Source organism: Capsicum annuum, chromosome 11 (genome assembly GCF_002878395.1).
Source record: "Capsicum annuum cultivar UCD-10X-F1 chromosome 11, UCD10Xv1.1, whole genome shotgun sequence".
Taxonomy (NCBI): Eukaryota; Viridiplantae; Streptophyta; class Magnoliopsida; order Solanales; family Solanaceae; genus Capsicum; species Capsicum annuum.
The window spans coordinates 11717763-11742621 of NC_061121.1; the positions used below are offsets into that span (position 1 = coordinate 11717763).

General features: G+C 34.5%; 1 pseudogene; it reads left to right on the forward strand.

Moving 5' to 3' along the window:
• LOC107846738 overlaps positions 1–24579 on the forward strand; it is a 34017-nt pseudogene extending 9438 nt beyond the window's left edge.
• The last annotated feature ends 280 nt before the right edge of the window (positions 24580–24859 follow it).

A 24859-nucleotide genomic window follows, 5' to 3' on the forward strand; every position in this document is an offset into this window, starting at 1 on the left:
TATATATATATATATATATATATGAAACCATTCTGAAAATATTAAAACAAAGTAAATAGCTAAGTTTTTGGATATTCATAACCCCCACACTCAATAATATTACTAGTGGAAGCATACTAAAGCTTCAAAGGCATGATAAGTAGTCATAGTTCAAAATTTATCTCTTAGGAATTTCATCAAACACATGGGGCTCATAAATTTAAAGCATGAGAATAGTTAAATCATGGCAATAATTGCATAATCTGAATTCAAAAATCATGGGTTAAGGATTTAACATGCAAATATCATCTTTGAAATGGATCAAAGGCTAATTCCATCAAGAACGTATGTAAACATGATATAAAAATCAAAATTCATGGAAGTTCATGGATAAAATTCATGAAAACATGTAAAAGTCATAATTTTAAACTTTAAAGTGGATTCTTGGACTCCATGGGTGAAAAGGGCCCATGGATGAACATCTAATATACTTTTGTTGAAGAATTTGTGAGTGTCTTGGAATTTCTTAGAGATTAATCTTAAATGTTGATGGAGCTAGGGTTTTGTTCTTGAGAGAGTTTGTAAGAAGATGAGTGATTTTTCCTTTTTGGGGCTTTAATCTCGTGTTAAGGCTGGGATAAAGTGAGGGGAAAAGACTGAAATACCCCTCTAGACCTGGAATTAACTATGCTGAACGTGGCCAGTGACGCGATAGGTGACGTGTCACGTCACTTAGTCGACACGATAGGCAATGCATCACGTTGACCCTACCAATGCGATGGGCAACGCATAACGGCCTTTTCGCGCTGACTTGCTATTTTGAACACCCAAATAAACCTCAAACCTCGTCCGAAAAATTTGAAACTTACCCAAGATATGCTACTTTCACCCCTGAACATGAATCAACTAAAAAACTTATGTCTCGGGGTCAGTAATATCATTTTAAAAATCATTAAAGTTAAGAGGCCAAATTTAAAACTAAGTCTCTAACACTTAGCTAAATTTACAGGTTCTAAGCCTCTTACACATGCTCTATGGGCTGACTGAGTTAAGACTAATGCGGGGTATTACAATATCTCCTCCTTGGGAATATTCATCCTCGAATGAGACTAATTAAGCTGAGTATACTAAGGTGACTGAGATCATATACTGAACATGCATAACTAAAATGTGGCTACATAACTGGGTCTAAAACATGCTACATGACTGAACTGATTCATGAATGTATGAACTGACAAGAATATGATCACATGCTAAACATGCATAACTAAAACGTGGCTACATAATTGAGTCTGAAACGTACTACATGATTGAACTGATTAGTGAATGTATGAACTGACAGAAATATGATCATATGGCTAAACTGAGAATGGAAAAGAGATAAGCTAAGGGAAAACTGTTACCTTGAACTGAATTTGAGTTTGCAGAGAAAAGGTGAGGGTATTTGGTTCGCGTATCTGCTTCTGCTTCCTAAGTGGATCCCTCAACTGACTGATTCCGCCAAAGAACTTTGACCAAGGGAACTTCTTTATTCCTTACTCTCTGAATCTGATAATCTAGGATCTTAAATGGGATCTCTTCGTAAGAGAGGCTATCCTGAACACCTATACTTTCTAAGGGAACAACTACATTTGAATCACCAGTACACTTTAATAAAGAAACATGAAACACTGGATGCACTGAAGCCAAATCTGCGGGCAACTCAAGCTCATAAGCAATTTTTTTTAAACGACTCAATATCTTGTAAGGGCCTACATATCGGGGACCAAGATTCCCCTTTTTGCCAAACCTTTTCACTTTCTTCACGGTAGATATTTTCAAATAAATCAAGTCTCCAACTGCGAACTCGAGATCCCTCCTACTCACATCCGTATAGGATTTCTGATGGCTTTGGTCTATTTTAAGCCTTACTCTGATTAACTAAACTTTCTCCAAAGCATCAAATGCTGAATATGACCCTATCAACACAGTCTCACCTACCTCGAACCAACTAATAGGAGATTTTCAACTTCTCCCATAGAGAGCCTCAAATAGAGTCATCTAAATACTAGAATGATAACTGTTATTGTAGACAAACTCAATCAATGGCAAATGATCATCCCAACTAGCTTTAAAGTATATAACACAAGCTCTAAATATGTCATCTAAGGTCTGAATGGTCCACTTTGCCTAACCATCTGTCTGAGGGATAAAATTTGTACTGACGTGAACTTGGGTACCAAGACCCTTACGGAAAACCTTCTAAAAATAAGAGGTAAACTGAGTACCTCTATCTGAAATGATGGACACTAATACTCCATGCAATCTAACCAACTCTCTAATATAGATCTTGGCATAATCCTCAGTTCAATAAGAAGTATAGACTGGAAAGAAGTGGGCTAATTTGATCATTCTATCTATAATAACCCAAATTGAATCATATTGACGACGCAAATAAGGCAAACCTATCATAAAGTCCATGTTCAATTCCTCCCACTTCCAAGTAGGAATACTAAACTCTTGCATAGAGCCACAAAGCCTTCGGTACTCAACCTTAAACTACTGACAATTAGAGCACTTAGCTACAAACTCTACAATATCTTTCTTTATACGACTCCACCAAAAGATTTCCTGCAAATCTCAGTACATATTAGTGGCCCCTAGATGAATAGAGTAACGCGCACCATGTGCTTCTGCAAGAATTTTCTACCTTAGGTCATCTATACATGGCATACATAGTATACTCCGGCAACGCAACACACCATCTCCCCCTTGAGAGAAAACCTCTACTTTCTGATCTCTGACCGACACCTTTAACTTAACTAGACTGGGATCCCTCTCTTACTTTTCTTTTATTTTGATCACCAAGGAAGATTCTGAACCATTCTGTACCCATACACTACCCTTAGTTTAGTCAACCAAATGGACGTTTAATCTAGCCAACTGATGAACCTCTTAAACTAACTTCTTCTTATCATCCTCAACATAAGCCACACTACTCATTGACAATTTACTAAGGGAATCTGCCACTATATTAGCCTTGCCCAGATGATACAAATAACTCATATCATAATCTTTCAATAACTTAACCACCTTCTCTGACAAAGATTTAACTCCCTATGAGAAAATGCATACTGAAAAATCTTTTGATCCGCAAACACATCAACATGCACCCTATACAAATAGTGCCTCTATATTTTAAAGGCAAACACAACTACTGCTAACTCAAGGTCAAGACTAGTATGATTCTTATCATGGGGTTTAAGCTGCCTAGAGGCATGGGATATAACCTTACCTCTCTGCATAAAAAAAAACCCAAACCAACTCTAGAAGCATCATAGTAAATAAAAAATCCATCCGAACTATCTGGCAAGATCAAAACTGGTGCTGAGGTGAGCCGAGTCTTCAAATTCTGAAGACTCTTCTCGCAAAAATTTAACCACTAAAACTTGACTTTCTTCTGAGTCAATCTGGACATAGAGGATGTAATAGATAAAAACCCTTCAACAAATCGCCGATAATATCCAGCAAAAAATAAGAAACTCCTAATATCTGATGGAGAAATAAATCTAGGCCAGTTTCTCACTGCTTTGGTCTTTTGAGGGTCAACTCTAATACTGTTATCAAAAATAATATGTCCAAGGAAAACTATTGATCTTAGCCAAAATTTGCACTTACTAAATTTGGAAAACAACTTATGGGCTCTAAGAGTCTATAATACTATTTTGAAGTGGTTTGCATGATCATTTTCATTATGAGAATAGACAAGGATATCATCTATGAAGACTATGACGAATATGTCCAAGTACTATTTGAACACTTTGTTCATTAGGTCTATGAAAGTTGTTGGGGCATTTGTCATACCAAAAGACATGACTAGAAATTTGAAGTGACTATTCTGGGTTTTGAAATCTATTTTTTGAAAATTATTTTTAAAATATCACATTCTTTGACTCTGAGTTGGTGATATCAAGATCTAAGGTCTATCTTAGAAAAATAATTGGCACCCTAAAATTGGTCAAACAATTTATAAATTTAGGAGAGTGGATGCTTATGCTTAATTGTGACTTTGTTCAACTGACGATAATCGATGCATATTTGGAGAGAACCTCTTTCTTTTGTACGAAAAGACTGGAGCGCCCTATGAGGAAACATTGGGCATGATGAATACCTTATCTAAGAGATATTTCCACCATTCTTTTAACTCTCTAAGCTCAATTGGATCCATTCTTTAGGGCGAAATAGAGATAGGTTGGGTATCTGGAAAAAGGTCTATTCCAAAGTCAATTTCCCTTTTGGGAGGAACTTAGGGAAGATCTTTTGGGTAAACGTCTAGAAATTTGCTTAATACGAAAACCGACTCGAGATTAGGAGTCTTAGAACTAGAGTCTTTGACTCAAACAAGATGGTAAACACACCCCTTAGATATCATTTTTCTCGCTTTAAGGTACGAAACAAGATGACTAAGTGTTGAAGTACTACCCCTCTATTAAGGAATTGGATCATTTGGAAACTGAAAATGAAAACCTTTGTTTCTACAATCAACTGAAGAATAACATGAGTGGAGCCAATCCATACCAAGAAGGACATCAAAATTAGTTATCTCTAACTCTAGAAGATTAACTGAAGTGACTTTCTAGGAAATTATGACCGGACAATTCTTGTATACCTTCTTAGCTACAATAGAGACACCTACTAGGGTAGACACTGAGAAGGGTTCTGCTAAAGTCTCAAGACTGACACTAAAATCAATAGCTATGTAAGAGATTACAAAAGAAAGAGAAGCTCCAGGATCTAACAAAGCATAAACATGTAAATGAAAGAACTGTAACGTACCAGTAACCACATAATATCAGAAGTTTTCCTAATCTATCAGTACTAAAGAGTATACCGTCTCTTTGGGTGTTGACCACTGATGGAACTGGAAGCAACACTCTACTGAGTTAGGCGACCGAGTGAAACTAGAGGACAACTGGACTGACCTTGCTGACCACTCTGTAGGAAATCCCTGACTCCGTGGCCTGGTTTGCCACACCAGAAGCATACATCACTGCCAGCTCTACACATACCCTGATGGTTTCTACCACATCTCTAGGAAAGAGGATTTGTGCGACTACTTTTCACACTTTCCTGAGGCATAGGTCCTGGTGCCCTATCCCGATTATCATTCTTGGACTTTGATAATGGTGAAATAGATTAAGATGGAGCTAGTCTTGAAGATTCATGATGAAATTGAGAATGGTTACCCCCCTCCGATCTCGGCTGAGCAAAACTGAAGCTATCACATTCTGGCCCTCTTATTCTCCCTCTCTTTTTCCTTACACGTTTTCTCCTCAATCTGTTAAGCATAGACCATCAACCTAGACAAGTCCATATCCTCAATCAACATTGAGTTCATTCACTCTTTGACCATACTATTAGCTACACCAGAGACAAACTTACTCATCCTAGACCTGTCTTCAGATACCACATTAGGAGTATACCTAGCTAGCTGAGTAAGCTGAAGAGAATAATCTTTCACACTCATGTTTCCTTACCTCAAATTAATAAAATCCTGCACCTTAGTTTCCCCCAACTCCAAGGGAAATAACCTATCTAGAAAGGAAGTTGCAAACTCTTCCCATTCAATAGGCCAAGCATCTAAATCTCTATCTCCCTTCTACTATTTATACCAGGTGTCAGCAATATCCTACAACTGGTAAGCACCCAACTTTGCACTCTCAATAGAGTTAACACCCATAATATCAGTTACCATCAAAACCATGTCAAGGAACTCCTGCAGATCCTCATCAAACTTAGATCCCAAAAACAACTGAGGGTTTATTCAGGTGATGTCCCAAATCCTAGTTGCGGTAGTATTAGCCACTGAATAACAGTTGGCTGATTAGTGTGGGCTGCTACTGAGTGGGATAAATTAGTGAATGCAGCTCTGAATTTGTCATGGGATACATGCTCGTTCAGGGGATCTTCCTAAACAGGCGGAGGTACAGAATGGTTTCCAGACCTTCTGTCGTTATTCTTTCTGGGAGGCATGTTTTGTAAATGGAAAGAATATTGAATTAGAAAGGGGGTTTAAATTGAGCTCATGCTCCCTCGCACGACATGAATACTAAAAGAAAGGAAGCTTTTCCTAAAAATATATTGTAGCCTCTTGTCCATAAGTGTGGCTTTCTTCACACCCATGCACAAAAATCTACTTGACGCGACTTTCAGATTCTCTAGAACACTTTAAAACCTTAGGCTCTGATACCAAGTTTATAATGACTCAGGAGTAGACCCTAGATGCCACGCGGTGCTTACAATCCCGAGAGACCACAAGCTAACCCATGAGTTAGTACGTGCTATGAGCACTGAACAAACTAATAATATAGAATACATATGTGCAGAAAAAAAGATGAATACGCCATAAGGTTTTAAACATATGAAACATTTCTAAATCATAATTCTGAAATCAACTATCTAAAAATAATAATATAAAGACTATCAATAACAATAGATAACTAAATATTTGACTGAAAGTTCCCGGAAGCCTTTACTATCTGGCTATGCAGTTAATGGGACAAGTCCCCAACTAACTCCGTCTGCCTACTGAACTGAGCACACTGAAATAAACATAACTGGTCCTTGGAAAATGAGGAATCACCACTATTATTGTTGCGTGTACACTGGGATATCTAGGTACAGTTGGGAACCTGAGCGTCCGAACCTATGATATGAGACATCATAGCACAAGAAATGAGTATGCATTTAGTACTTTAAATGTACTGGTGTGCTAACTGAGGTTGGGTTTTTATGCAAGGGTTCATATGTATGAGCAGTAACTGACTGAATGAATAACATAAGGAAATGCATGAATACTATAAGGACTGAGAATGCATGACCAATCATAGTATATAATGTTGATAAAGTCTATAGACTGAGACACTAAAATACTGAAAACTGGATAACTAAGATCTGTATGTTATGGTTAAGTAAACCTAAAAAACTGAACTCTGAATTGAATACTGGACTGAGACTGTAGGAGCTATCATCTAATCGACATGCCCTAAAATGAGATAATTGGGGTCCAACCTGTGACCCCAGTTGTAAGGGTGTTAGTACTGTACCACAGGTACTAACACTAGTCGTGTGGATCCACTAAAGTGTTATCCCGAAGAACTAACGGTCACCCTCAACTGGTAGGGCCCTAATGAGATATGTTTCAACCCTAAGCTGGCAGGTTAATATCTGAACCTATTCTGGCTACGTAGTTCTGGAATGCAAGGACTGCTACTAAAGATCACACCCTCAACTAGCAGGTGAGACCCCATCCTTGGGTTCACTTGACGCTAAATCCTACTCCCAACTGAACTGACTCTAATTATTAAATTGAATTGACCTTACTAACATGATATACTGACTGAACTGATAATACTCTAATATATATATATATATATATATATATATATATATATATATATATGAAACCATTCTGAAAATATTAAAATTAAGTAAACCAATAAGTTTTTGGGTATTCATAACCACCAGGACTCGATAACATTACCATTGGAAACATACTAAAGCTTCAAAAGTATGATAAGTAGTCATTGTTCAAAATTCATCTCTTAGGCATTTCATCAAACACATGGGGGTAAAAAAGTTAAAGTATGGAAATAGTTAAATCATGGCATAATAACATAATCTGAATTCAAAAATCATGGTTTAAGGATTTAACATGCAAATATCATCTTTCAAATGAATCAAAGGCTAATTCCATTGATAAAATTCATGAAAACAAGTAATGGACATGATTTTAAATTTTAAAGTGGATTCTTGAACTCCATGGTTGAAAAGAGCCATGGATGAACATCTACTATACCTTACTTGAAGAATTTGTGAGAGTCTTGGTGAATTTCTTTGAGATTGATCTTGAATGTTAATGGAGCTAGGGTTTTGTTCTTGAGAGAGTTTGTGAAAAGATGAGTGGTTTTGCCCTTTGGGGGCCTTAATCTCGTGTTAGTACTGGATAAAATGAGGGAGAAAGACTGAAATACCCTCCTAGACCCGAAATTAACTATGTTGAAAGTGGCCAGTGATGCAATAAGTGACCCATCATGTCACTCAGTCGACGTGATAGGCGACATATTGCAGCCTTATCGCGTTGATTTGTTGTTTTGAAAATCCAAACAAGCCTCAAACCTCATCCAAAAAATTCAAAACTTACCCGAGACATGCTACTTACACCCTGAACATGAATCAACTCAAAAAATTACATCTCAAGTTTGAGAAGGTCATTTTAAAAATTATTAAAGTTAAGAGGACAAAAATAAAACTAAGTCTCCAACAGTTAGCTAAATTTTCAGGTTCTAAGCCTCTTTTAAATGGTCTCTGGGTTGAACTAACTTATGACTAATATGGGGTATTACAGAGACACTGCAAATTGGTTGTCGTCCCCTTTTACGTTCTCCACATAGAAGGAGTCGCCCTCACTCATATTGTCCCTTATGATTTTTTCGGCGGCAGGCACAAATTTATTATCCTTTTTAAGAACATATGAACATCTCTCCCTGAATTACTCCCCGAACCTCTTATCAATGGAATTGAATATAGATGCCAGGTGGTACTCCCTTTCTACAATCAACATAGATTTGATCGAATCGGCAATATTTATGGTCATCATATCAAACCTATTGTCGGAGAAATATGCTCTACACCACTTCTTAAAACCAAGCTCATGATCGAGGAAAAAGGCTTCCTTGGGACAATAGTTCTTGAATTCCTCAAATTAGTCGCTAAACTCGTTGAAAAAAATATGTCTTTGCCACGTGGTAGAATAGATAGAGGTGATCTCTGCATTAGTGATTTACCAAGAGATTTTAACCAAGATGCCTCATGCATTACTCGTGATGAGCATTGTTGTAAGCCCTCGCGATATTATTGGCGATGCTCTTGTGTCTATCATAGATAAAGCATAAATCTGGTCTATCAACCACTATAAACTTCAGCTTCTCAAAGAAGAAAGTCCAAGATGCATTGTTCTCCTTGTCAACAACGCAAAAGGCAATGGGATAAATATGGTTCTCGATAACCTGTGAAACGGCGCTTAGCAGCATGCCCTTGTTCTTACCATATAAATGGGTGTCATCGATCGCAATAACCTTTCTTATATGGGAGAATCCCCTAATGCAAGGGACCAAGGCTAAAAACTAGTACATAAACCTATAATTTTCTGCGTTCATCATGATGGAATAGGTAGTGCCAACATTAAGAGCATTGATCATGTACGAAAAAGCCGACAGGCAAGAATACCCATGCTCTGGTGTCCCTCGAACCATTTCCTTGGAAATCACACACCCATTAAACATTTTCAATTGGTTGGTATACTGCTAAAGTTCTTGACAATGATCCTCCGAATCTCACTAGTGTCTGGAAACTTTCCTTCACGATACAAGTTCACACAGAGCGATGCAATGACTTTAGCCATGATTTTCTTATGGATGCGTGTGGCATATTCAATGCCACAAGTGTGATCACCGACATATATATAGATGAGAAATAAGTTTGTGCATTCATACTTATTTTCACACAACATCCATACGCAACTAGGACAAACGTATTTCAGCTTAAAGAATTTGTTGCAGCTTTTCATCGTAGAACAATTAAAAGATTTTTTTGCTGACGTCCAACAATAATTTCAAATCCTTTTTATTCTAAATGTTTTATTTATGTGAAAATTAGTTCCATTGGAGAAGGTGTGGTTGGTTTGTAATCCCAATCCGCACTCTTCTCTCTTTTCTAAAAGGAAATTGGGTCTTTCAATTTGAATGATCTTTCATATCCATTGGATGAACATCCAAACACTCATCTGTAAATGAATCATGTTCGTCGATTATCGAGTGTGGTGGCAGGATTTTTGGAGACCCCCCGAGATGATATTTATACTCAATAATGGCCTGGAGCCATCGACAGCGACATACAACATGTATAAGGAAACATGCCAATCATTCTTTATGAATTTGGGATGTATTTTACCCTGATCATTCGTTATATAGATAATCATAACATTTTTTATCTCATACTCTAATTCTCCACTCTCAATTATGCTTCAAATCTTGTCGCCGTACGAACCATTGCGACACAGTGGGATGGGTATTGTTTCCTTGCTAGATAATTTTCAATTCCAATTTTTGAGACCCTCCTCCCACACACCCACACCGCGATAGCTACTTCAACTAATTCCATTATAGACCACACTAATCAATAATAGATTAAGGTATCAATTAATAACTAGTCGATTAATGGTATGAAAACCTTCGTACAAAAATGGGAATGAATGAATTTTGGATATAATCGATGTCTTCCTAGCTCTGGGATGCAGAAATGTATGAGTAGGACTTCTAAACTACTGAAATATATCTAATGAAGAGGTATTGAACGAATTTGAAAAGCTTTTCAAGCTAGTAAAAATGGTGAAAAAAATATTTTTTGCAATTTTTTTCAAAAAGATGGAACAACAATGGAGGAAATTACCAAGAATAGAGATTTTCAGTTGTGATAGGCAAGATTTCATTGAAAAATGGCCAAAAAAATCACCAAAATTAAAAATATTGGTGAAAAATGGGAGCTCCTTTTGGTGGCTTCTTGGATAATTTTTTCTAATTAACAGACGAAAATATGAAAAATGGTGGAAATATAAAAAATGGTAGAAAATATTAAATATTAAATATTAATTGTATGAGGTAGGGGGACTAAAGTGTTAAGTTTAAAACTTGTGTGCTAGGGTTGTATGTTAAAAGTGATGATGTCATTATAGTGTCTAAATACTTAATTTTTCAAGACTTGTATCTAAGTGCTTAAATAATTTTTCCAAGGGTCTATTTTCCAAAATTCCCCAAGTAAGTCCCATCTCTATAATACCCTTATGAGTAACCCTTCACCATATAAATTAGAAGAAAACACATAATCCTCAAAACCATGGCAACATCTCAAACTTCATCACCAATTCTTCCCAAATATTTACAATAGGATGACCTAAGGGAAGAGTGTAAGAAATTGTTATCTACTCTACCAAAGAAAATGGATGGATTGGATCACATATGTACAACTATTAAGGTTTTTGGGCATCTACAAGAATAATCCAAGGTGTCATTTCATGTCAACAACTATTTCAATCTCATGATAGTGATATCATCCTTGTTACAAATCCTCAATCTGAAACCACTTGGTTAAAACCACTTTCATTTGCTTTAGTAAATCGAAAGAAATATCCTATTTTTCAACAAAATCACCCTTTACTTGTCAAGAGCCCTCATGATATTGTTCCATTGTTGGAATTTAAACTCTATGTTGATGGTCATATCCCTAAATTTTCATCCTTCACTTCACTTAGACTCTTCTCAACTAATTTGACCTATGATTTATTGCCAAAATCTGTCCATGATTAAAAAACTTAGCTTGCTTACTTGTGTAGGAATCCTAAGCACACTTTTTACTTCTATGTGGCATTTTTCAAACAAGTTAAAACTTCATCATAATTGTTAGAGTGAGTACCCTACTTATTTTAATATTATACTCTACTGGTTGCCTATCTGTGGAATATGTAAGCGAACGTAGTTCACAAAAGTAAAACTTGAACACAGTATTTTTACGTGAAAAACACCCGACTAAAGAAAGGTTTAAAAAACCATGACTTGTACCTCTACAAGATTTAACCCCAACTTCACTATATCTCTTGATCCTCAACAATCAACAAATTACAAGACTTCTTGTAAAACTAGGAATTAAAACTTCTAACTCCTATTTCTACAAAAATACAAATCTTCCCAAGATAAGTACACCCAAGTCTTTGAGTTCCCTAACTTGAAGATATAACTCCTAACTTAGTTTATACTTCAGTGAGACTATAATAAAAACTCATTACAACTCAAATAACCTACCTATTACAAAGTCTATGACTTGCTAAATGAGGAACTAGGTTCTTCTTCAAGTAAGTGAACTATTTTGCTGATTATTGACTATATTTTTAAGGCATGAGTGAAAAACTTGAATGTCATTTGTTGTATTTAAGCTAATTCTTGATTGAGTCCTTTAGTTGATGTACTCTTCAATCTTCAATAGGACTCCCAGGTAATTTTGCTCTTTGTTACTGTTATTTCTTTCTCCTTGACTGAATATGACTCTTTTCCTTTATTCCCTAGTCTTATAGAACTCATTGATCAACTCAACTTCTAGATACTGTATTTATCTTCTCCTCAATTATAGCATTTGAAATAATTCTGAGCTTCCTTGCTTATCCACTTTTGTCTTAATGCATTATCAGCCTTGCATTTACTTCAATATGTAAGAACCAGTAACTTTTCTTTCATAACTTGTATGGAACAACTTGCACAACATATTTGATTCACATTTCCATCATTAAAACTTCACATTCCCTAACAAACTCCCCCTTTTTGACTATGACAAACTTAGCAGCATAGCATCTACCATAATATCCTGACATACTCAAAAAAGAATTTAAATAAAAGAACACTCTGAATGAAACAGGTTAGTCAATTGAGTTATAAGTATTGTATAATCTATTCTTCCCCCTTTTGACATCATTGAAAAGCTGGCCCAACAAATGAAAAATGTCTAACAATCTATGGCCACTGGGCTATCACTAAAACAATCAAGACTCAGAGAAAGAGAACAGTTATACAGTATGAAAAAATATAGAAGTAGATCACAATAAGCAATAAGATCTATTTCATTCAAAAAGTAGGATACAATTATTAATACGCAAAAATAGCAAAAAGAGACAACAGGCACCTAGTTAAAAAAGAAGAAAGGAAGATAATCTTAAGGCACTAAGAGGAGGCTTAAGTGGGTGAGGAAGAGGGGATAAGGGAGGTAAAATTGCGAACAATATTAGCACTTTCAGATCTTTCTCTTTCAAAAAAGGTTGTAAGTGAGTTAATCTAAGCTTGAAGAACCCTTTTCTCATCCTCATTGGCAGCCTAAGCAACCTCCTCCTCAGCATGTTTTGCTGCAAGTACATTTCTCAACCTTTACACAGGGTTATGAGCACTCCTCATGGAAGCAGATAACATTGTATGGTTCACTAACCCTATGGCATCCTTAGTGATCTATAGAGACCACACTTTGACTGACACATGGAAATCCTCAAAAACAGATGTAAGCCAAAATTCATATGGAAAAGTATGACCATTTACATCCTGGATTAAGACCCTCTGCATGTGCTTAATCATGATTCGAGGAAGGTCTATTTGTTTTTCAGTATCCAGCAGTTCCATCAGGGTAAGATCAAGAAAATTTACAATAGTTCTTCTTTCTTTTTGAGGAAGGATCATTTTGTGAACAACGTCAAAATAAAGCTGATAGAGTGGAGACATCTCACGCTTTAAGACCCTACAATGTGTGACAAGATGGGGATTTTCAGAGAATTTTCTAGATATATCTAGTGCAGAGGGAAGACTATCAAGAAGAGGCCATGTAACCTTGACATAATGAGCCCAGACCCCAGTAGGAATGTTCAAGATTCAATCAAGATCGGTAGCATAAAGATTTATGGTAGTCCCACGAACAGTGGTCAAAAACATTCCCCTAATGGCAACCCCATTAGTATAACACTCATAGACTTCATATTTTCCAAACTTACGTTGAAGATGACCTTGAATAAACAAGTGTGACCACCCCTAAGCTCTCAATTTTGAGACCAAGATATCTATTTTAGGGCCCAAAACTAGTGACAACTTATTCCCTAGCCAACTTATGTTTTTTAAAGTGGAGAATATGGGTTGACTGAAAAACTTTGTCATCAGGAGTATCCACATCAAAATCGAGATCAAAATTAGGATCAATTTCAGTAGAGGGTACAGGGGGAGTATTCAAAAAAAAAACTCAGAGTCAGAGGACCTGGAGGAAACAGGTGCGTTAACTTATTTCTTTGACTTAGAAGCAACCTTCTTGGCCGAGGACTTAGAAGAAGAGGAAGGTTTGTAAGTAGGAGTGATATTGGATAATGAAGAAGCTTTTGGGGTAGGCTAAGATGATGGTTTACTAGAAGAGAAGGGTTTTGGATATTTTCCAATGATTGTCTTCTTCTAATGCACTGAGCGAAGAAGAGTATCGTGAAAGGATGTATGAGGAAGAGGAGGAGCAAAAGTAGCTACACATTTCCTTTTACTTACCTTAAGTACTTCTGCCAAGGAAGCGTCTTCCCATTGCATTTTACCTCAAGTATGAGGAGTTCGAGGAGTAGGGACAACAGGGGAAGGCTGTACTGAAGCATCGTCATCAACATCAATAAAGATTGAAAAGGGTTTTCATTTTAGTTTAGATCTAAAACTTCGAGGGATTAGGTCTGCAATAGAAACATCATCTCGATCAATGATCTGAAGAGGGATTGGAGATGGTAGTGAGGGTTCAGAAGATAATGAAGGATTGGAAGAAAATTGGGCAAAAGGGTTTTGCAGATTTTTAAACATTGCAAAATTGGATAATTTGATTGAAATTGGGAAAGAAATGAGTGGGGGTAAGGTAATATCAGGATAAAGGATAATGGTTGTTGAGGGAGAGGTAGCGCAGTCTGTGGATGGGTTAGAAGAAGATGATACCATAGTGAAGAAGAGAAAAATAGTGATTTAATTTGGTTGTGTGAGTAGTGAATGATGTAAAAAGAAAAAAGAGTTTTTAAGAAGGAGAGAAGAAATATGAATCATAGATGAAGTGTATTTGGTGAAGGAAACGTAATGATAAAGAAGGTTAGTTCTGATGGGAAAGGGTTGCCATCTTTTTTAAGAGAAAGGACTTTTGGATTTTTCGCGGTTTAAGTGTAACGGAAGGGACCATGTAGACAACCTATTTCTCTTTATGCTACTATAGATAAGCAATAATCATACCTTAATTTTGAGAATAAAATGGACAAGATTGCCCCTGTGTTCCAGTCTTTCTGCAAAATCAACACATAAATGAGTCAATTTACTCTAAGATCTTGGAATTAGGATACACAATTAAATGTGTAAGACTAAATTAATCAACAATCACTGATAAGCAACTAATTCTAGCCAATCATTGAGGGAGATTTATACAATTTTAATCATCACCAAGGCTAACCTATTTTTTTCAAAATGTTCTCTACTTAAAGCCTTTGTGAATATGTTAGCAATTTTTTCTTCAGTAGAACAAAACATAACTAATATATGACTTTTTTCAACATTGTCTCTAAGAAAGTGATGTCTAATATCAATATGCTTAGTTCTTTTATGTTGAACAGGATTCTTGGCTATATTAATGGCACTTGTAATGTTACAGAAAATAGGGACACAACTAACATCTATACCAAAATCCATAAGTTTTTGCTTAATCCACAATAAATGAGTACAACAAGATCCAACCGAAACATATTCAGTTTCAGCAGTAGACAAGGCTACTGAATTTTGCTTTTTAGAGGACTAGGTAATCAAACATGATTCAAGAAAGTGTGACATGCCTATAGTGCTTTTCCTGTCAACCAAATATCCTGCATAGTCAGCATCAGAATATCCAAGCAAGCTAAAATTACTACCTTTTAGGTACCATAAACCAAGATCACTGCTTTTTTTGAGATATCTAAAGATCTTTTTTACAGATTTTAGATAAGACTCTTTAGGATTTACTTGAAATCTAGCACATAATCGTATACTAAATACAATATCAGGCCTACTTGCTGTAAGATATAGCAATGACCCTATCATTCCTCTGTACATCTTTTGCTCCACATCAGGACCTATTTCATCTAAATCAAGATTTATAGCAGTGGTTATTGGAGTGCTGATCTCTTTTACCTCTTCCATGGAGAATCTTTTGAGGGGTTCGTTTACATACTTCTGATGATGGATCATTGTTATTGATGTTTTTTATTTGATTTGCAATCTCAAGAAGTAATTTAGCTCCCCCATCATGCTCATTTCAAATTCACAACTCATGAGTTTGGCAAAATCATGAGTCATATTCATGTTTGTGGAGCCAAAAATGATGTCGTCTACATATACCTACACAACCAACAAATCTTTTCCATTAGTTTTCAAAAAGAGAGTGTTGTCAATTTTACTCTAGTATGTCCATGTTCCATCAAATTCTATGCCCTCTTCTTGATTGTATCCTTGGACCACCAATCTTGCCTTATTCTTTGCAACTGTTCTATGCTCATCAACTTTATTTCTATACACCCACTTAGTTCTAATTATTGTTATGTCTTTTGGGAGAGGAACTAAGTGTTATACTTTGCTTCTCTCAAACTAAATTAACTCTTCTTGCATGGCTATGATCCATTCAGCATCAAGTTGTGCTTTAGTTACCTTCTTTGGCTCAATTTCTTACATGAATGCCTTGAAAGCACATATACTTCTTAATCCAGACCTTGTAGTGATCCCAAAAGTGAGATCTGTGAGAACATTCTCAATAGGATGTGACCCTTGATACTTGTAACCTTTTGGAACCAAGCCAAGTGAGCTACTAGGATTACTGCTGATGTTTTGAGCTGGGGTTGTTGGGGGCTCAGTTCAACCTGTCACTGTGCCTCCAGATTTAGTTCCCCTTGTTGAGGTGCCTCCATATTTTATAGCTCCAGTCGATGAATCGGGTTGTGTAACCTATTCCTCAGAGTTATTTCCTTCCTGAAGGTTTGTCTTAACACAGGATTCATCAAAAACTGCATGCATTCTTTATTCAACACAGTTAGTTCTATTGTTTAAAACCCTATAAGCCTTACTATAAAGTGAATAACCAAAGAATATTCCCTTATCACTTTTAGCATCAAATTTTCCCAGATTATACTTCCCATTATTATGTATGAAACATTTACAACCAAAGGTTCTAAAATGAGAAATGTTTGGCTTTCTTCCTTTTAGTAATTCATAGGGAGTCTTCTTTAACATAGGTCTAATCATGCATCTATTTATGATATAGGTTGCAGTACTTATTACCTTAGCCCAATGGTTTTTAGCAATATTTGTTGCAAGCATCATTGTTCTAGCCTTATCTTCCAAGGTTCTATTCTTCCTTTCCACCACTCCATTTTATTGTGGTGTTATAGGGGCAGAGAAGTTATGATCTATACCATTTGCTGAACAAAATTCTAAGAACTTGACATTCTCAAATTCTGTACCATGGTCAGATCTTATGGAAACTAATAAAGTGCCAAGTTTTTTTTCAATTTTCTTGATAAAAATTTTAAAGACATCAAAGGCATCTTCTTTAAAGGCTAGAAAAAATGTCTAGGTGAACCTGGAATAATCGTCAACAATTACAAAAACATACCTTTTTCCACCTCTGCTTTGAAGTCTCATTAGTCCACACAAGTCCATATGAACTAGGTCAAGACAATTTATAGTGCTAACATAGTTCTTTGACTTACAAAAAGATCTTACCTATTTCCCCCTTACATAGGCACTACATAATTTTTCTTCCTTAAACGTGGTTTTGGGCAATTCCAATACCATATCTTTGGAAGAAAGTATGTTTAGTTGTTTTAAACTTGCATGTCCAAGTCTCCTGTGCCAAAGGAAAGGATCATTTTCTATTGCACTTAGACAAGTCAACTCTGGTCCTGGTATTGCCATTATATCAGCCTTGTATACATTTCTGTATCTTCTTACAGTGAGCAAAATCTCTTTGGTGTCCATCCTCTTGACTTTGACTCCTGTAGAAGTAAAAATAACTTTATTACCTTTATGACACAGTTGTGAGATGCTTAACAGTCTATGCTTCAATCCTTCTACAAGATAGACATCTTCCAATGCTCTTGACTCGGAGGAGCCAATTTTTCCCACTCCAGTAATGATTCCCTTTTTTCTATCACCAAAAGAAAATCCTCCTCTATTTATTTTGAAAAGTGAAAGGAACTTTTTTTTATCACCGGTCATGTTTCTTGAGAAAACACTGTACCAATGCCTTTTGCTTCTTTTCACCTTTTCTTGCAAAAAATCAATGGTTAGACTTAATAACCCAGACAAGTTTGGGTCCTGTTTTATGAGTAAATGGATGAATTTAATTTCTTCTAGTCCATACTAGCAATATATAGTGCAACCTATTTCGCAGGCCTGAACCAGTTCTCTTCTTTTTGGTTTGAGAAAATTTATTTGCTAGTTTTTGACTATTTGATCTGCTTTTAGCAGCAACTAGATATTCAGTGGTTGGATGTCTAAGGTTACCACAGATATAACATAAATATTTAGGATCATTAACACCTTTGTGGAATCCCAAACCTGCCTTTTCATTGTGATTTCTTTCACTCAATTTGTGAACAATTCTTGAGGAATTTGTCCACCTATTAGCTCTTTCAAGATCAAGTTTCAGTTTAGAAACTTCTTGACTCAGTTTGTTTATCATGTCAGTTGCATTACTACACTCTTGTTTGTACTTCTCTAATTCAAGTTCAGCATTTTCTTGTTCTTTACTCATGACTTTTTTTTTCATTTTTAGTGAGAGTCACTTTTAGGATTTCAGACTTAAGATCATTATTTGAAGAATCAAGTTCTGCAACCTGTTTCTTGAGTATGTAGTTTTCCTTGTCAACTATATCTTTACATGCTTTTAAATCAATGAGATCAAATTTAAGGTGTGTAACACTGTTGAACAACTTATCCCTGTCAGAAGTTAATTCTAGGAAATCATCAATTAGTGCACTCATCAAAGAAACAAGTTTTGATTTGGAAAACAAATGAAGTTTTTCTTTAAGTTCAATTATGCTTACCTCAAAAGCATCATCTTCTTCCTCTAAGTCTGAATCTCCAAGTGCCATGAATGCAGTTTCATCAGCCTTATCATCATCCGATTCAGATCCCCATGCTGCCATCATTACATGTTCCTCCTTCCTTTTGGCCTTTTCTTTTAGTTCCCTTTCAGCCTTTTTTTTTTCATTTTATTTCCTATACTAGACAATCTCTGATCTAATGATTAGTCTTACCACACTTGTAGCATCCATTTGGACTATCATTTAAATGTTTCTTGCTACCTGTTCCCCTCTTCTTTTTAAGGAATTTGCTGAAGTTCTTAGTTATGAAGGCAACTTTTTTCTTATCAAGTTCAAATTCTTCATCACTATCATAAGCCTTTAATACCAAGATTTTCTTAGGAACTGCTTGTTCTTTGATTTTATCAACTTTCATTTCATAAGTCCTCAAGGTCCCTACTAGTTCATTTAGGGTCATACTTGTGAGATCCTTATTTGCCTCCCTAATTGCAGTTACCTTAATATTCCACTTTGATTTTGGTCGTACCCTCAGTATCTTTTCAACTTTTTTCTCCTCAGTGATGATTTTTCCCAAAGAAGTCAACTCATTTGTTAAGGCAATAAGCCTTGTCATCATCTCAAGCAAGGATTCATTTTCCTTCATCTTAAATGCCTCATACTTAGTGAGAAGAAGAGAAATCCTAAATTTCTTTACCTGAGAGGTACCTTCATGTGCATTTACCAGTGCATCCTAAATTTGCTCAGCATAGCGCAGGTTGACACCCTGTTGTATTCAGCAGGTCCTAATCCACAGACGAGGATGTTCTTAGCTTATGCATTTTTCTTTAATGCCACTAAATCATCAGCAGTAAATTCACTCCTTATTTTCTTGACTGGTTCACCATCAACCAACTCCATTGGAATTAGGGGTGTACAGACCAAACCGTCAAGTCAAACCGAACTGACGAACCAAACCAAATCGAGAAAAAAAACCGACTTATGGTTTGGTTTGATTGGTTTGGCGTTAGAAAAAAAAAACAATCATTCTTAGTTTGATTTGGTGTTAAACAAAAAAAAGTCAAACCAAACGCGAATCAAACCGAATATATATATATATATATATATTAGTTTAACCGCACGTGTCTCGCACATGTAACATTTGATTATTTAAAATTAGATGATTTTGTCTGTTGCGAAAGCTTATATAGATATTTATATATAACTTTATTATAAAAAGTTAAATAGTAATTTACTCAAATAGAGTGGATTATAAATTTTTACAAAGATATCTAATTATAATAACATTGCTTGCTTACAAATCTTATGCCAAAAAAGGACTAAAATTGGACACAACAGTAAAATTAAAACCTTATCAATTACATGCACAAAAGATGATAAAAGAAATATTCCTAGAGAAAAAAATGCAATATTGTCGAAGGCAAAAATAATTAAGAGAATAATACCTTAAAAATTTGTGATGAAGAATGTTGAATAACAGCCTTTTATATATAAGCATTCGGATCCTCCTCCTTACATAAATATCAGTTGAATTTTCGTGTTCATATCTCAAATCTATATAGTCAAATTTTTTAAGTAGATATTTGAATAATATTTAGTCGAATTCCTACATCTACATTTGTATGTGGCTCCATATCATCAAATTTTTAAATTTAGATTATGAAGATCAAATATCCACATGTGATTACAAGCAACCAAGGCATTCACATATAAACTAAAATCAACTCAATCAAACCCAACCTTCGATAAAGGAGGGTACTATGCATAATGTGATATTGGTGAAATGACTATACTACAAACAACTTTTTTGCTTCGATTTAATTTTGTTCTTTGAAATTCCATAGCCGCCTTTTTTATGTTATTCTCATAAATTAGTATTACGATTTTCTTTAACATAAATAACAATTAATATGTCTCACTTACAAATAATATGGATTTCTATAGTGGTTCAATTATACATAAAAGTTACGATATTACAAAAACATGACTCATAAATAAAAAAGAACTTAAACTCCTATCCTAATTCGTGACCTTGATATATTTTTTTTTTTAAAGAAAAACGGGATTGGAGCTTTTTTTATGTCACGATAATCAAAATTATGTCACGATTACGCAAAGAAAATAAAAGAAAAAAGAGCAATAAACCTTTGATTTTTGACAACTTCATTCGGCGGCCACATACTTATCCAATTTTTCGATCAGAAACTTTCAACTAAAAGAGAAACACAAGAAAGTATCAAAAGAGAGAATCAATGTCAATTGTTGATTATTATTCTTCATATATAATCTTTAACGGTATTATTTAAAAGAAATAAATAAAGACAAAAGGGATGATGATAATGATAGTAAGAAAACACGTGAATCAAAACTAAAATAAAAAGCAAAAGTACACTCTAAGAATTTGTTTCGTATAAATTTTGATCCAAAATATTACTTAAATAGAATCATAAAGAATATTTTTTATATAAAATTCTATTTTTAGAAGTACTAAATATTACCTAGATTAAATAATCAAAATCAACAAATATATGTTATTAAATCCTAAAACTCATGCGTAGGAACAATAAATTAAATTTATTCTATTTATAAAGTTTTCCTTTTATAAATCATATAATTAAATATAAATTTTTCTGCCTCGTTTTTTTTACGTGCACAACGATTTCTTTCCTTTTTAACTTTGACTTGTGCTACAATTTTATTCGTAATATTCTACTTATTCTTTTTTATAATTTTAAATTATGAAGTACTAGAAGTTTTTAGTTTATCAGGATTCTTTCTATGAGGGGTTTGGATAAGATTAAATCTGGTCAAACTAGATTTTAATCACTTTTTTAGCCTTTTTAGGTGTTTGGTAAAATTAAAAAGAGCTTAAAAAAAGCTAAAAGTGAATTAAAAAAAAACAATAATTGAGAAGCTGAATACCCCCAGCTTTTTACTTTTTAGATTAAAATTTTTTCAGGTTTGACCAAAAACATTACCTTTTTATCCCTTATATTTTCTTCTAATTCCAACAATAACCTACACTTTGTAGCCCTTATTGATTTTTCTTTCTTTTTCTTGTTGCCGCTTTTTTTTCATCTTTTTCCTCCAGTTTTCTCTTCATCTTTCTCCTTTATTTTTAGAGAATCCATCATTACATACAAAAACACTCAAAAAATTTATTGTCAAATCGAGCTTGTGGTAAGTTCTTCTCTATCCGTTCATATAGAATCTCTGCAAGTTATTTAAATTTTAAAAATTAATTCTTTTTAATAGTTTGTTTCATTCCTAAATTTCTTTTGTTGTTTAAAAGCTTGCAATATTATAATATAATACTATATTTATATAAAAAATATCTTAAAATTTTTATTTTTTAATATTTAAAAATAAAAAAGTAACTTATATTTATAAATTAACCTGGCATAATCACTTTACCTTGAAAGTGTGTTTAAATAGAAATTATTTTTGAAGTATTAGAATTAAAAATCATAAATAATTAACATTATTATGTGTTAACAAATTTAAGGATATTTAAGTCATTTTTACAACAAAAGTGATTGAAAACACTTGTTTACCAAACACATCAACAGATTTTTTTTCACTTTCAGCATGTCTATCCAAATACTTATCTGCTTAATTTAAAAACACTTATTTTAAGCTTTTAATCACTTAAGCTAAAAAAAAAACAAAAAATTTAATCCTATCTAAACGGGCTCTATATATTTTAGGAGTTATTAAATTCTTTTCATATACTTTAGGAGTCTTTAATCTAATTAAATAATAAATTGAGAAAAATAGTAAAAAGACATTTTTATCTATTGCAAAGGCTTCTAATGAAGGGAAAAAGGTCCAAACGTCATTTTTAGGCCCTTCACACTTTTAATATAGTATAGATATAATATTTGAACTTTTTTATACATAAAATATTAATTATAATCTACCTTTTAAATACTTTTTCAACTAGTTTTAGTAATTTTCAATAATTTGAAAGTAGATGTAGATAAATATTTAAATTTGGGCCTTTAAGTTGTAATATTTGTCCATTAATTGCTAATTAAATGATTCAAAACCCAATATAAACTTAAAACCTAAACTTTTCACTCTTCATCTCACTTTTTAGTTTCAAGAGAGTTTTTCGCTCCTCATTTTTTCATAATTATGGTTTTTCAATAGCACATGAGCGAAAACATATTTGATCTAGTCTTCGATCACAATATAATTGTAAAAACTAAATATTATCAAAAAAAATTGAAAAAACCGACTAAAATCAAAACCGAAAAATTAATTTTATGTTGGTTTGATTAGGTTTATAATTTTAATAAACCGACATGATTGGTTTGTTTTTTTTAATAAAAACTGAACCAACCCGACCTATGTACACCCCTAATTGGAATAGTAGGACCATCAAGAATCCTATCCCATAATTAATAGTCTTCACATTGGATGAACATCTCTATCCTGGCCTTCCACCAGATAAAGTGAGAACCATCAAAGAGTGGAGGACTAGTAGTTGGCTGACCTTCACTGTGCCCAGTAGGAGGTGCAGAATTCATCTTTGTGATCTTTTCTCAGGTGCTAGCCTTATTTAAGACAACCTCGCTCTGACACCACTTGTTAGAGTGAGTGCCCTACTAATATTAATATTGTACTCTACTGGTTGCCTATCTGTGGAACAGGTAAGCTAACGTGGTTCACACAAGTAAAACTTGAACACAGTATTTTTACGTGGAAAACACCCGGCTCAAGAAAGGTGTAAAAAACCACGACCTGTACCTTTACAAGATTTAACCCCAACTTCACTACTTGAGCCTCAACAATCAACAAATTACAAGACATTTTGTAAACTAGGAATTAAAACTTCTAGCTTTTATTTCTACAAAGACACAAATCTTCCCAAGATAAATTTTCCCAAATCTTCGAGTTCGCTAACTTGAATACATAGCTCCTAACTCAGTTTATACTTCACTAAGACTAGAATAAAAACTCATTACAACTCAAAGAACCTACCTATTACAAAGTCTATGACTTACTAAGTGAGGAACCAGGTTCTTCTTCAAGTAAGTGAACTATTTTGGTGATTGTTGACTATATTTTCAGTGCATGAGTGAAACACTTGAATGCCGTTTACTGTATTTATGCCAACTCCTGATTGAGTTCTTTAGTTAATGTACTCTTCTATCTTTAATAGGACTCCCACGTAGTTTCACTCTTTGTTACTGTCATTTCTCTCTCCTTGACTGAATAGGACTCTTTTCCTTTATCCCCTAGTCTTGTAGAACTGCTTGATCAACTCAACTTCTAGATACCGTATTTATCTTCTCCTCAATCGTACCATTTGAAATAATTCTGAGCTTCCTTGCTTATCCACTTTTGTCTTAATACATTGTCAGCCTTGCATTTACTTCAATATGTAAGAACCAGTAACTTGTCCTTCATCACTTGTATGGAACAACTTGCACAACATGTTTCATTCATATGTTCATCATCAAAACTTCACATTCCCTAATAATAATGATACCAATTCCATTAAAGAAATATTTGATCTTTTTTGTAAAGGGGTGATCCTTTATTACTGGAAACAAAGTGTAGAAAAGCCTGACATAGTACTTTTCTTGATGTATGAAGAAATTAAAGAACAACCAAGCTTCATCTTAAATGCTTGGCTGAATTCTTGGAATGGTTGTTGTCCGTAGAGGAAGAAAATTGTAGAGTGGTGGATGAAATATTAAAAAAAGTGTAGCTTTGAGAATTCGAGCAATTTGGAGGTGAATACAAATGGGAAATCGTCAACTAGAGAAGAAAATGAAACATACTTTCGTCGAGGGAAAGTTGGAGATTGGAAGAATTATTTTACTATAGAGATGAGTAAGAAACTTGATCATATTATTGAACCAAAGTTTCAAGGATATGTATTAAGGTTTTTGTGCAATTGATTAGTATGTTCATTGATTTCAGTTATGCGTGTCAACCAGGCTGGGACTATCAAACTGGCACCGACCCACTTATTTTTACTGGTTCCTGGATGGTCCGGTACCAGGTCAGTCCAGTTTGGGCCCAAATAGTAAAATATATTGAAATTGATCGGGACCCGCCCACGTAGCGTGAATCCAGTTTTGACCAGTCAAAATGTAAAAAAATAAATTAAAATTCGAATTTACATGTTTTTTCAATATATACTATATATAAACACCTATATACATTTTAAATATATTA